Raw genomic sequence first — 15,304 nt, forward strand, 5'->3', positions numbered from 1 at the left:
TTTTTTTTTTTTTTTACTTTATTTATTTATTTATTTTTTTTCTAGTCCTTCGCTATCAATATAATCATCCAGGAATCTTTCATCCTCACTCAAATTAATGGGGAAATTGTCGTTTTCTCGGTCCGAATAGCTCTTGCTGCTGGAGACTCCCATTATAAACAATGCGAGGACGTGAGGAGCCCTCACCCTTGTGACGTCATCGTCTGCGACTTCCGGTAAAGGCAAAGCTTTTTTATCAGCACCAAACTTTATCGTCGATGTTCTCTACCTTTCAACAAAAATATGGCAATATCGGGAAATGATCAAGTATGACAAATAGAATGGACCTGCTATCCCCGTTTGAATAAGAAAATCTCATTTCAGTAGGCCTTTAATTTAAAATTAAGAATTGAAACTGAAACTTTGCTTAAAGTGCGTGCATTCTCCTCCATCGCTTTCTTTACAGGCCAGTACCTCATGGCATTGATAGTAATGATATATGTGTGTAAGTGCATCCATTGTGTTTATCTCCTCCTGACAGAATGAAGGCCAATTCTTAAGGTGTTCTTATTCCGTCAACAAGGAGAGAAAATATTTCCCTAACAATGTCATACAATAATAATTTTTATGTTTTGCTTGAATGTAGGGCTGGGCGATATGGCCTTTTTTAAATATCTCAATATATTTAGGCAATATCGCTACACACGATATATATCTCGATATTTCGCCTTAGCCTTGAATGAACACTTGATGCATATAATCACAGCAGTATGATGATTCTATGTGTCTACATTAAAACATTCTTCTTCATACTGCATTAATGTATGCTCATTTTAAACTTGCATGCAGAGATGGAAATCACAACTAAGTTAATTGACCAAACATGTATTTATTAAACAGTTATTAGCAGGTGACTTTACAAATGATGCTACATATTAGCAGTAATGCTACTTCTGGTAGGAACACTTGTGCCCCACACATGACAAAATAAAGTTGTCTATTCGACATCTTCTTGTTTGAAGCCAACCCACCGCCAGACGATGAACCCCCCTGCGGTTTTTCTTGGGAATTAATTCTTCCATCATTTTTTATTAGACTCGCACTTTCTTTCTCTCGTAGTACCACTCGCACGGCTCCGCTAGCATCACGGCTAGTATTACCCATGCTGCTACCTCTCTGTATGTGTGACGTATGACGTGACAGTATGTGACGTATGTAAGAAGGTGCGCTTACTGTCTGTGAGAAGAAGACACGAGGAGTGGGAAGAGCATGTAGTGCCGGGGTGCCCATTACGTCGACCGCGGGGGGTGTGTCAGTCGATCTCCAGCCAGGCTTTTAAAAAAAATAGACCTAAAAATTAGTGATCATCAATCTTCACCAAGACGTCACTTAAATGACATTCACGGTACCGGAGGGTCTTGTGCGATGACGCTGGCTGCTGCAAGATCATTATTATGAAAATATGACCGAGAGGAAGGCGAGAAACACTTTTTATTTCAACAGACTCTCGCGCCGTACCTTCCGTCAAAACTCTAAAGGCCGACTGCACATTTCCTATCTTCACAATAAAAGCCCTGCTTCATGCTGCCTGCGCTAACTAAATACAGAGTCTCGGAAAACTGGCGTGCACAAGCGATCCCTCAGAAAGCTGGCGTGCACATCACTTGTGCACGCCAGCTTTCCGAGACTCTTGTTTTGTTAGTGCAGGCAGCATGAAGCAGGGCTTTTATTGTGAAGATAGGAAATGTGCAGTCAGCCTTTAGAGTTTTGACGGAAGGGACGGCGCGAAAGTCTGTTGAAATAAAAAGTGTTTCTCGCCTTCCTCTCCGTCATTTTTTCATAATAATGAACTGGCAGCAGCCAGCGTCATCTCACAAGACCCTCGGGTGCCGTGAATGTCAATCAAGAAAGCTACGGAATTTGCCGCCAATGTTTTTCTTGTAAAGTGTATGGAAGCTGGATGAATTAGATGCCAAAAACCAACCACTTTCATGTGGTATTGTACAGAAAGGACAACTTTTTTTCTCCTCCATTTGAAAATGTGGGCGTTATCATCATTACTGTCTGATTCCAATCAATGCAAGTCATCAGAATCAGGTAATACACCAACTTATATTCTTGTCTTTGTGAAAGAAAGACATCTATATGTGTTACACATGCTTGTATTATCATTAAACACATTTAACTTGTTTACAAAAATGTCTCTTTCATAAATAAATAAATATAAATGATATATATAAATGAGGTAGATCCCCTCGAGTTGGTCAATTGAAAAGTAGCTCGCCTGCAGAAAAAGTGTGGGCACCCCTGATGTAGTGTAATGCCAGCAGCTAAAAGCAAGTACGTCAGAACGTACACTCGAACATCACGATATAGTCATTTTCTATATCGCACAGAGACAAAATCGCGATATATCGCGTATATCGATACATCGCCCAGCCCTACTTGAATGTACGTCATTTATTTGCTTCTGTTAAGTATTTTGAAGTGACATTGGCCAGCGAGCACACCAGTCGGCGTCTCCTCATTCATATTTGCACCTAATCACTAACCGTATAACAACTCATACCATTCAGGTAGCCATCTGCCGTTAAGGTAAAGCAGCATGTACGGTCAAAATAAATGTTGTGATTAATCTGCGTTTACACATGAGTAATGTGATAAATCACATGAGTTCACTCGTTATTTTTGATGTCCCTAGAATGTATATATTTTATTTTCGGGTTGATTTGACTTTATCATGAGCCGTCCTCGGATTTTGTAAGAGACGTTAAAGTTAAAGTACCAATGATTGTCACACACAAACACACTAAGTGTGGTGAAATTTATTCTCTGCATTCGACCCATCCCCTTGATCACCCCTCGGGAGGTGAGGGGAGCAGTGGGCAGCAGCGATGTCACGCCCAGGAATCTATTGTTTGGTGATTTAACCCCCAATTCCAACCCTTGATACTGTTTGTAACAGTGACCATAAAAAGTAAAAAATAATGTACGAGCAAAGTTAATGTGTGGCAGAACACCAGAAAGCGTTGATTGTTATTGTCTTACGACACCCTCAGTCGCTTTGTCTCGATGATGTTCACTGCTGTAAACGTCAATATCAAGGAAGGTTGATAGATGATTCCAGTCGCCATCACGCTTCACTAATCAGCTTAGCGTTTTCTCGCTCCCACTTGTGGAGTGCGACTTCTATCTGATTATGTCAGGTCACTCATCCAGATGGAACCGCGTTCAGCCACCCACCTGCCCCACCCTTCAACACACCTGGCCTCTGACCTCCAGCTCCGTTGCCTTGGCAACCTCTTCCGTGGTGATGAGGGGTAAAGATGGAGGTGGACGGAACCCCGGGGGGAGGTATCTGGTTTTGGTATTCCAGTCCAATCTCACGGCTGGTTAAGATCCTTGGATAGAAAGTCAGCCTCCGTTTCCCCGCCTACTCCTCATCTTTCTTTGTCTTTGATTGTGTACTCTCGTATTTCTCTGTTGCTTCTCTCTGTTTACTTTCTCTTTGCTTGTTTTCTCTGTTGACAAGCCAGACAGATGGCGTACACACCATAGATTTGTCAGCAGTTGGAAAACACAAATAAACTCGGGGAAGTAAGTGTTGATTAAGACGTACTAATGATGTGTACTTCTATTACCAAAAGTACACTCTCGCTGACAACAGACACATTCATCCCTTGTTGGATGGAGAATTTTTCTCACAAATGTGCAGTAGGGAAGGATTCACATGGTCCCATTCCTGGGTGGATCTCACGTGAGAGGAAGAAGGGGGTTTATCATTTATAAATGCAGTCTGCTGAAAATGATGGAAAGTGTCACTCAGCATTGCAACTCAGCATTGTACATACAAAGTTGGAGTTGGCACAAAACAAATTTTAAGATATTCAACACTCTACTGCTATCTGGCAGGTAAAGTGGATTGTGCACCGTCCTTTGTCATGTTTCATGTGTCAGGTAAACCTCGATGAATCAGGCCATATGAATCCCCTTCCTGCTGTATGGACTACTGTAACTGTTTTAATTAAGTAGAGGGGTTTGAGGGTTCAGTAATGGCTTCAATTGGGTTATTTTGGACAACCACTGCTTTGGTTTTTAATTCAAGTAGAATGAGGTGCTATCTGATGTGAAGTATATATGTAATTGGGTTTTTCAAATTCTGATGTACTATGAGCTTCCAATTGGTTCTAAATTGTACAAACTGTATTTATTAAAGGGGAACAGTATCAAAATTCCAGAAGGGTTAAAACCAATAAAAATCAGTTCCCAGGGGCTTGTTTTATTTTTCAAAGTTTTTTTTCAAAATTTTACCCATCATGGAATATCCCGATAAAAGGCTTTAAAGTGCCTGATTTTCGCTATCTTTAAATCCATCGTCCATTTTCCTGTGACATCATTTAGTGATGCAAACATGGCGGATAGCACATGTATCAGACTGATACATAACACAGGACCACGAGAACACACTAATGGATTATTTATAAAAACATTTGATTTAAAACTACCAGATCTCATCCAACACAAGACTGCCCAAATGATTTATAAAGCAAGTAAAGATTCACTTCCAACAGGGTTACAGAGAAGATTTTTACAGAGAGAAGGGAATTATAATTTAAGAGGAGAATTACTTTTTAAGATCCAATATTGTAGAACAATGCAGAAACGAATGAGTATAACAATAGCAGGGGTTAAAATATGGAACTGTTTAAAGGATGAAATAAAACACAACACCAACATAAACCAGTTTAAAAAGCTTTTTAAATCATTTATCATTAGTAAATATAAGAAAGAAGAGCAAACATTGTTTTAGAAAGACAATAATATATAATATGTATATAAATACAATTTATGATTTCATAATTATACATATAGGTTATATTAAAATGTATATATTACCACTTTATATGGAATTTAAATAAATTGTGTATATATAATATATATATATATATATATATATATATATATATATATATATATATATATAAGTGTTCAAATGTATATGTTTGATTTAAATGTTAAACTGTGTATATGAGACGTGTGCTACATATATGTTGCTTATATATTGTTTAAAAAAAAAAAGTAATATAAGTGAAGCATGTTTTAGATTTTATATATTTTGAACCTTGTTCTTGTTGTGATGGGGTAGGTTTATATAAGCGTTGCTTCAACCTACACCCTTTCGGCTCAATCATTGCTCAAATGAGTGTTTTTTTTTTCTTTTTTTGTTGTTCTTTGTTTTATGTGAAGATTGCCGAAATAAATAAATAAAATAAAAAAAAATAAGATATAGCGACATTAGCTCGGATTTCAGCGGCTAAAGCGATTCAACAGATTACGCATGTATTGAAACGGATGGTTGGAGTATGGAGGCAGACAGCGAAAACGAAATTGAAGAAGAAACTGAAGCTATTGAAGCTATTCGGCGATCGCCTTCTAACCAAGGATTGAGTGTCGCAGGGTATCCATACATCTTTGTGCCATGTCTGTCATAGCATCGCCGGTAAAATGTGCAGGAGCAACTTAAATATGTCGATTGGTAAGTGTTTGTTTGGCATTAAATGTGGGTGGAGTGAAAGGCTGGATGCAAATATAGCTACGAATGTACATACAGCTAGCCTATATAGCATGTTAGCATCGATTAGTTGGCAGTCATGCCGCGACCAAATATGTCCGATTAGCACATAAGTCAATAACATCAACAAAACTCACCTTTGTGATTTCGTTGAGTTTATCGTTGGAAATGCATCTGCTTTGAGTGTCGCAGGGTATCCATACATCTCTGTACCATGTCTGTCATAGCATCGCCCGTAAAATGTACCGGTGTACCGGTATCGATTCCCAGGTGTTACCGAATCAATTTAAATGTACAAGGTACAAAACCCGAAGAATAATAGGTGTACTCTCCCGTAAATTTGAGGATGCAAGAGAGAAAATAAGGTTTGTTTCATTCCAACCTTTCAAATTCTAACAACAAGCAGCCATTTGTTTCTCAATCCAATTGAACTTTTTTTGCAATAAGATCAATTGGTATGGCAATAATGTTATGGCATGTCCCAAAACGTAAAAGGCTTCCAATGTGATACAACTCACCTCTAAGTCGTACAGCCAAGATAACGTCTTCTGATGTCCATTGTGAGACCAAAAATATGAGCAAAGTCTATAAGAAGGAAAGAAAAGGCCGATAAAACCATTGGGTAAGCAACATGTCGGATGAAAATCTTTTGTTTATAAGTATTCAAATAACAAAAAAATTAACTAAAAAGGTGTCTTGTTTTTGAGTGTGATGCATGCACACAAAAATCAAATGCACACAATTTTTGCCAACAAGTTAATTTGTTGATAATAGCCCATGAAGTCATCGAAACTTGGTGATCAGCGAGCATCCACCCTAAATATGTCCAAAACGAGAATAACTTGCAAAGCGGACCTTTCAACATTTGAAGCAGAGACCTGTCGGACATTTGGAGGATGCCTTTTCCAACTTTCTTGCATAAGATCGTCAGCATGTTAGCTTTTCATCAATCCATCCATTTTCTACCGCTTATTCCCTCTGGGGTTACGGGGGGCGCTGGTGCCTATCTCAGCTACAATTGGGCGGAAGGCAGGGTACACCCCGGACAAATCGAGCTTGTAATCTAGTTAACTAACAATGGAAAAACGCACTTATGTGAAATATTGATTCAACTATCATTTACAGAGAGACAAAAACAACAACAGCAAATACAACAATAACAACAACAACAACAATAGAACAACACCAGCACATACATAATATGTACAAATATGATCGTAAAAGTGATAGCAAATAAGCAGTTAGTGAAGTAAATAATAATATAGTAATGACAATGAGCATTTTTACACTAAAACTGGAGCAACACAAATACCAATAGAAAAAGCGCTATTGATCATGAACAATACCAATAGTTTACCTCTATTATCAACAATAAAGTTGTTCAAATGCAACGATGCGTATACATAATGATAGCTAAAAAGATAATTTAAAAAAAATAAATAAATAACTGAAAAAAAAAAAAAAAAAGAAGGAATACCAAAAGATGAAAGGGAAGAGAGAGAGGCAACCTATATTAATCTTGTAGATTGTTATAGTAACAATGGTTTAAGCTCTGTCAATATGCCTTGTGTTACCCAGTTTACCCTAGGGCAACACGTTGATATATGTTTGATGAAACATGATTATGTACATGAGTGTATGTATGTATATGTACTTGTATATGAACAGAATGTGTATATGAATGTTTGTACAGTAAATGTATATGTACAGTATATGTATGTTCGTATCGTGAATGTGCGTGTAGATGGATGAACTTGGACTATGTAGGTATGTACTGTATTTGTGTATGTATGTGGGAGTGTAGGTACCAATGTATGGACATTTGTATGTATGAGTAACAGTGTGTGTTGTGTTAGTATATGTGTGTTTGTATGTACAATATATTTGACCCCTAGTGTGCGTGGGAGCCAGAGTGCGGACCCAGCCGCCCAGAGAGCCCAACCCAAACAGCAGGAGTGGCGCCCAGGGAACCAGGGACCACCCGCCCCATGTAGCCAGGCCGGCCGGTGGCGGGAACCCATCGTGCCGCCCAGACAGACGCGCCCGGCAGAGGACAGGGCACGAGAGAAGCAGCGGACGGCCAGACCCCAAGCCGGGGGGAGAGAACCCCCCACACGGGCAGAAAGACGGGACGCCCCGCCCGGGGGAACCCAGAGACCCCCCGCAGCCGGACAGGAAGACCGCCTCCGCCCCAACAGCACCCGAGCCCCCCAGTGTGCATCTTTCTAAAAACATCATCACAAAATGTTTTTTTTCTTCTTGAGGAAGCCAGCTTTTTTAAAAAAAAAAGAATTATTGCTTCTATTTTGACTGTCATTAGATTAGATTAGATAGTACTTTATTAGTTTATTAGTTAACATAAAAACATTGATTGTGCAAAAACCCATTAAGGGCCCTGAATTCCTATGGACGCTTGTGCCCATGATCAGTTTATGTAAACTTCTGTCTGCAACTAAAAATCTGAGGTGAACATAACAGAAACGCATTAACTGCAGGCTTCTTGGCAAATATTGGATTTAACTTGGCAGGCTCCTCTTCAGGCTTGCAATGGGCTCATGCTCAATTATCCAGATGGACAGCTTCCCCAGGAGTTATTTGGTAAACAGTTCTCATATGTTCTGCTTTGTTACAACCCGCACAAATACAGCCGTGAAGAACAACAAAGGGAAGCCAGCATTTTTTGCTTTCATGTGAGATATCAGTAATAGTCTGTATTTGCAATATATAAGACAAGGATTTGTTATTGTAATTACATTGTAATCTTCAAGAACTGGAATGTCATATTTTTTTTTGAGTGATTGAAACTTTTATTAGTAGATTGCACAGTACCGTATATATTCCGTACAATTGACCACTAAATGGTAACACCCGAATAAGTTTTTCAACTTGTTTAAGTCGGGGTCCACGTTAATCAATTTATGGTAAGATTGATTGTGTGGTATCTGCATTCAAGGGGCTCTATTAGGCAAAACCAACTTTTATTACCTATTGGTACCTGTTTTTGTGTATCTGGGATTTGCTTAAGTCCGGAAAATTTTAAATCAAACCATGGATGAATTGCGGGGATATTTATAAAAAAATGTTTGCCTTCCTTCATCCATCCATCCATCCATCCATTTTCTACCGCTTATTCCCTTTCGGGGTCACGGGGGTCACTGGCGCCTATCTCAGCTACAATCGGGCGAAAGGCAGGGTACACCCTGGACAAGTCGCCACCTCATCGCAGGGCCAACACAGACAGACAGACAACATTCACACTCACATTCACACACTAGGGCCAATTTAGTGTTGCCAATCAACCTATCCCCAGGTGCATGTCTTTGGAAGTGGGAGGAAGCCGGAGTACCCGGAGGGAACCCACGCATTCACGGGGAGAACATGCAAACTCCACACAGAAAGATCCCGATTCTGGATTTGAACCCAGGACTGCAGGAACTTCGTATTGTGAGGCAGACGCACTAACCCCTCTGCCACCGTGAAGCCCGCCTTCCTTCATACTTCCTCCAAACGAGTCGTTTGAAATTTGCACATTTTTCCCAACATATGACATCATTGACGACCTGCTCAGTGGCCTTGTGGTTAGAGTGTCCGCCCTGAGATCGGTCGGTTGTGTCAAGTCAAACCAAAGACTTTGAAAAAATGGAACCCATTACCTCCCTGCTTGGCACTGAGCATCAAGGGGTTGTAATTGGGGGTTAAATCACCAAAAATGATTCCTGAGCGTGGCCACCGCTGCTGCTCACTGCTCCCCTCACCTCCCAGGGGGTGAAAAAGGGGATGGGTCAAATGCTGAGGACAAATTTCATCACACCTAGTGTGTGTGTGACAATCACTGGTACTTTAACTTTAATTTGATTGGATATAACCATATATGGTAGAGATTTACCCAAAGAACTTTGACCGAGTCCACCATTTTAGTTCATTATCGTTCCTTTTTTTTTTTAAATCTTTTTGTTGTGGGGCAGACTGGCTGGTACATGCACATCCATCCTCGTTGCCATTTCTTATACAAAAGTAGCGTATAGTTCTAACTTACATGTCAGTAGACTCAATATTGAAGCGCTAAAAACTACTACATGGCTGACGTTGTGAAGACGCAGTTGAAGTGGAGGCACGTAAATAAGATGGCCCACAAAACAGCGAATCCTGAAAGCGGTTTAAAAACGTAATATATACGGAATTTTGCACACTGGACCACCTTTACATGTTATGCAGACCACGAGGAAGTGTTTTAAATATAGAAAAATAAGTATATGACCGCTTTAAGTCCTCAATGCTAGACTTTGTCAGCATCCACATGATATTACCCAGGTAATTCTATTTCTATAAAGCACTTTTTTCAGACCTTTTTTGGGAGTCCAAATTAAAAAAAGCATGTTTGTACTTCTGTAGAAACATGATGTACTCGCTCGGACAACGCCGCCGAGGTTAAAATTTCAATTGCTAATGTGAACTTTGCATAAGTCCTTATAAAGGTAGCGTTGATTCAGCCTGGTTATTGTTTTTCCACTCAAGTAAAGCAAAGCTTAGAAAATTCCAGAGTAAATATAAACTTTGCTTAAGTACTTATATGGCGGTCTTCTCTCCCATATGGCGGCCAAAGGCAGAGAGCCTCAGGGGGAATACTAAGCAGCTCGACTAAGCCCCCTGTTTTCATCTAGCAGACAAAGAAACAGCTCTTCAAAGCCACATAGGCCTTTAAACAGTTAACTGCAGCCAGCACTCCTGAAAGTGACTGTTTGAGAATACTTTACACAACTACACCCTCAAACTATCCACACTCCTCCTAATTTGTATTGTCATGAGAATTAGAAAACAACTGAACCAAGCTTAAATCCATTTTCTCTCCTCTGTTAAGCTTATTTCGTACTCTCATACTTTGAGCCTGATCTACTAAAACACAAATAACAAGTGCTAAATAGTGTGTGCAAACTATACATTTGAATTATACTAGTAGTGATCTACTAAGACTGCATGTAGAACTGATAACAAGTGCAAAAAAGTAGGTTTTTGAGTACCAGACACTCATTTCCCTCAACATGTATGTCATCATGCTTTAACCTTCCCTTTATTTCAAAAATCCTCGAAAAAATTGTTGCGGAGCAGTTAAATGAACACTTAGCGTCTAATAATCTATGTGAAACCTTTCAATCCGGTTTCAGGGCAAATCACTCTACGGAGACAGCCCTCGCAAAAATGACTAATGATCTATTGCTAACGATGGATTCTGATGCGTCATCTATGTTGCTGCTCCTCCATCTTAGCGCTGCTTTCGATACCGTCGATCATAATATTTTATTAGAACGTATCAAAACATGAATTGGTATGTCAGACTTAGCCCTGTCTTGGTTTAACTCTTATCTTACTGATAGGATGCAGTGTGTCTCCCATAACAATGTGACCTCGGACTACGTTAAGGTAACGTGTGGAGTTCCCCAGGGTTCGGTCCTTGGCCCTGCACTCTTCAGCATCTACATGCTGCCGCTAGGTGACATCATACGCAAATACGGTGTTAGCTTTCACTGTTATGCTGAGGACACCCAACTCTACATGCCCCTAAAGCTGACCAACACGCCGGATTGTAGTCAGCTGGAGACGTGTTTTAATGAAATTCAACAATGGATGTCCGCTACCTTTTTGCAACTCAACGCCAAAAAAACGGAAATGCTGATTATCGGTCCTGCTAGACACCGACCTTTATTTAATAATACAACTAACATTTGACAACCAAACAATTAAACAAGGCGACACGGTAAAGAATCTGGGTATTATCTTCCACCCAACTCTCTCCTTTGAGTCACACATCAAAAGCGTTACTAAAAACGGCCTTCTTTCATCTCCGTAATATCGCTAAAATTCGCTCCATTCTGTCCACTAAAGACGCTGAGATTATTATCCATGCGTTTGTTACGTCTCGTCTCGACTACTGTAACGTATTATTTTCGGGTCTCCCCATGTCTAGCATTAAAAGATTACAGTTGGTACAAAATGCGGCTGCTAGACTTTTGACAAGAACAAGAAAGTTTGATCACATTACACCTGTACTGGCTCACCTGCACTGGCTTCCTGTGCACTTAGGATGTGACTTTAAGGTTTTACTACTTACGTAAAAAATACTACACGGTGTAGCTCCATCCTATCTTGCCGATTGTATTGTACCATATGTCCCGGCAAGAAATCTGCGTTCAAAGGACTCCGGCTTATTAGTGATTTCCAAAGCCCAAAAAAAGTCTGCGGGCTATAGAGCGTTTTCATTTCGGGCTCCAGTACTCTGGAATGCCCTCCCGGTAACAGTTCGAGATGCCACCTCAGTAGAAGCATTTAAGTCTCACCTTAAAACTCATTTGAATACTCTAGCCTTTAAATAGACTCCCTCTTAGACCAGTTGATCTGCCGTTTCTTTTCTTTTTCTCCTATGTCCCACTCTCCCTTGTGGAGGGGGTCCGGTCCGATCCGGTGGCCATGTACTGCTTGCCCGTGTATCGGCTGGGGACATCTCTGCGCTGCTGATCCGCCTCCGCTTGGGATGTTTTCCTGCTGGCTCCGCTGTGAACGAGACTCTTGCTGCTGTGTTGGATCCGCTTTGGACTGGACTCTCGCGACTGTGTTGGATCCACTATGGATTGAACTTTCACAGTATCATGTTAGACCCGCTCGACATCCATTGCTTTCCTCCTCTCCAAGGTTCTCATAGTCATCATTGTCACCGACGTCCCACAGGGTGTGAGGTTTCCTTTCCCCTATGTGGGCCTACCGAGGATGTCGTAGTGGTTTGTGCAGCCCTTTGAGACACTAGTGATTTAGGGCTATATAAGTAAACATTGATTGATTGATAACCTTTGGCGTTTTGCCATGTTGTCAAACATGTAGCACACAAATATAATCTGTGCCACCTTTTCTGGGTTATAAAGAAGTGCAAACAGAACCTGTTTTTAGCACCTGGGAGGTGTGCTGGAATGATCCAGTTGCAGGAAAATACATGATGCTAGACATCTTTCACAATTTATCTATGGAGATATATTAATGTACAGTACAAGCCAAAAGTTGAAAACATCTTTTATATTCTTTTTTCTTCAAAACAGCCACCCTTTGCTTTGATTACTGCTTTGTACACTCTTGGCATTCTCTCGATGAGCTTCACGCATACCTGTGAAGTGAAATCCATTTCAGGTGACTACCTCTTGAAACTCATCGAGAGAATACCAAGAGTGTGCAAAGCAATAATCAGAGCAAAGGGTGGCTTTTTTAATGAACTACAAAATAAAACATGTTTTCAGTTACTGTATTTCCTTGAATTGCCGCCGGGTATATAGTATGCGCCTGCCTAGAATTACTGCCGGGTCAAACTCGTTTCGCACAGTAATTAGCGCATGCTTAGCATTACCGCCGGCTCAGGATTAACGCCGGGTCAAACTTGTTTCGCAAAATATTATTTTTATTAGCGCATGTCTCGAATTTCCGCCGGGTCAAACTCGTTTCGCAAAATAATTAGCATAAGCCTATAATTTCCGCCGGGTCAAACTCGTCACGTCACGAGTGACACTTCACCTGTCATCATTTTCAAAATGGAGGAGGCTGATTTCAATAATTTGAAATCGCATAAAGGGAAGAAGATTAAGAGCTATTTAAGGTCCAAGCTCTTGAATATGCTAAAAAGAACAGTAAACAGCTATGTTTTATTAATATACCGTAGCTGCGTGTGTCAAATATGAGCGGTGTGCAGCTTTAGCGGTCGCGGAGGCAAAAACTCGGACATGGGAAGAGTTCGGGGAAGCCATGGAAAACGACTTCCGGACGGCTTCGAAGCGATTCTGGACCACCATACGCCGCCTCAGGAAGGGGAAGCAGTGCACTAACAACACCGTGTATGGTGCGGATGATGTTCTGCTGACTTCGACTGCGGATGTTGTGGATCGGTGGAGGGAATACTTCGAAGACCTCCTCAATCCCACCAACACGTCTTCCTTTGAGGAAGCGGTGCCTGGGGAATCTGTGGTGGACTCTCCTATTTCTGGGGCTGAGGTCGCTGAGGTAGTTAAAAAGCTCCTCGGCAGCAAGGCCCCGGGGGTGGATGAGATCCGCCCGGAGTTCCTTAAGGCTCTGGATGCTGTGGGGCTGTCTTGGTTGACAAGACTCTGCAGCATCGCGTGGACATCGGGGGCGGTAGCTCTGGATTGGCAGACCGGGGTGGTGGTCCCTCTCTTTAAGAAGGGGGACCGGAGGGTGTGTTCCAACTATCGTGGGATCACACTCCTCAGCCTTTCCGGTAAGGTTTATTCAGGTGTACTGGAGAGGAGGCTTCGCCGGATAGTCGAACCTCGGATTCAGGAGGAACAGTGTGGTTTTCGTCCTGGTCGTGGAACTGTGGACCAGCTTTATACTCTCGGCAGGGTTTTTGAGGGTGCATGGAAGTTTGCCCAACCAGTCTACATGTGCTTTGTGGACTTGGAGAAGGCATTCGACCGTGTCCCTCGGGAAGTCCTGTGGGGGGTGCTCAGAGAGTATGGGGTACCGGACTGTCTTATTGTGGCAGTCCGCTCCCTGTATGATCAGTGTCAGAGCTTGGTCCGCATTGCTGGCAGTAAGTCGGACACATTTCCAGTGAGGGTTGGACTCCGCCAAGGCTGTCCTTTGTCACCGATTCTGTTCATAACTTTTATGGACAGAATTTCTAGGCGCAGCCAAGGCGTTGAGGGGTTCCGGTTTGGTGGCCACGGGATTAGGTCTCTGCTTTTTGCAGATGATGTAGTCCTGATGGCTTCATCTGGCCGGGATCTTCAGCTCTCACTGGATCGGTTCGCAGCCGAGTGTGAAGCGACCGGAATGAGAATCAACACCTCCAAGTCCGAGTCCATGGTTCTTGCCCGGGAAAGGGTGGAATGCCATCTCCGGGTTGGGGGGGAGACCCTGCCCCAAGTGGAGGAGTTCAAGTACCTAGGAGGCTTGTTCACGAGTGGGGGAAAAATGGATCGTGAGATCGACAGGCGGATCGGTGCGGCGTCTTCAGTAATGCGGACGTTGTACCGATCCGTTGTGGTGAAGAAGGAGCTGAGCCGGAAGGCAAAGCTCTCAATTTACCGGTCGATCTACGTTCCCATCCTCACCTATGGTCATGAGCTTTGGGTCATGACCGAAAGGATAAGATCACGGGTACAAGCGGCCGAAATGAGTTTCCTCCGCCGTGTGGCGGGGCTCTCCCTTAGAGATAGGGTGAGAAGCTCTGCCATCCGGGAGGAACTCAAAGTAAAGCCGCTGCTCCTCCACATAAAGAGGAGCAAAATGAGGTGGTTTGGACATCTGGTCAGGATGCCACCCGAACGCCTCCCTAGGGAGGTGTTTAGGGCACGTCCAACCGGTAGGAGGCCACAGGGAAGACCCAGGACACGTTGGGAAGACTATGTCTCCCGGCTGGCCTGGGAACGCCTCGGGATCCCCCGGGAAGAGCTAGACGAAGTGACTGGAGATAGGGAAGTCTGGGCTTCCCTGCTTAGGCTGTTGCCCCCGCGACCCGACCTCGGATAAGCGGAAGATGATGGATGGATGGATGGATATTTAAAACTCATTGTACAGTTACTGTATTTTTCAAATAAATTATGACTAATAGCAATAATTGATTATAATTATAGAAAGAAACACCACAATTCGTCATTGTCCGCTCTGTCTAAGTTTGCAGACACTTGAAAAGTGTCTGTCCATTTTAAACATTAATTTATGTCTTAACACATTTACCACCGCACATTGAGAGCATTTGTG

General features: G+C 42.1%; 1 long non-coding RNA gene across 1 annotated transcript in view; it reads right to left on the minus strand.

The window, feature by feature from the left end:
* Window positions 1-3,249: 3,249 nt before the first annotated feature.
* The window catches only part of LOC133562437 (uncharacterized), a 43,533-nt gene continuing 31,478 nt past the window's right edge, over window positions 3,250-15,304 (minus strand). The window contains exons 2-3 of the long non-coding RNA XR_009808900.1: window positions 6,070-6,136; window positions 3,250-3,500 (exon numbers count right to left, since the gene is read on the minus strand). This is a non-coding gene — a long non-coding RNA (uncharacterized LOC133562437). The remainder of the gene's footprint in view (window positions 3,501-6,069; window positions 6,137-15,304) is intronic.

This window comes from Nerophis ophidion, linkage group LG11, assembly GCF_033978795.1.
Source record: "Nerophis ophidion isolate RoL-2023_Sa linkage group LG11, RoL_Noph_v1.0, whole genome shotgun sequence".
Taxonomy (NCBI): Eukaryota; Metazoa; Chordata; class Actinopteri; order Syngnathiformes; family Syngnathidae; genus Nerophis; species Nerophis ophidion.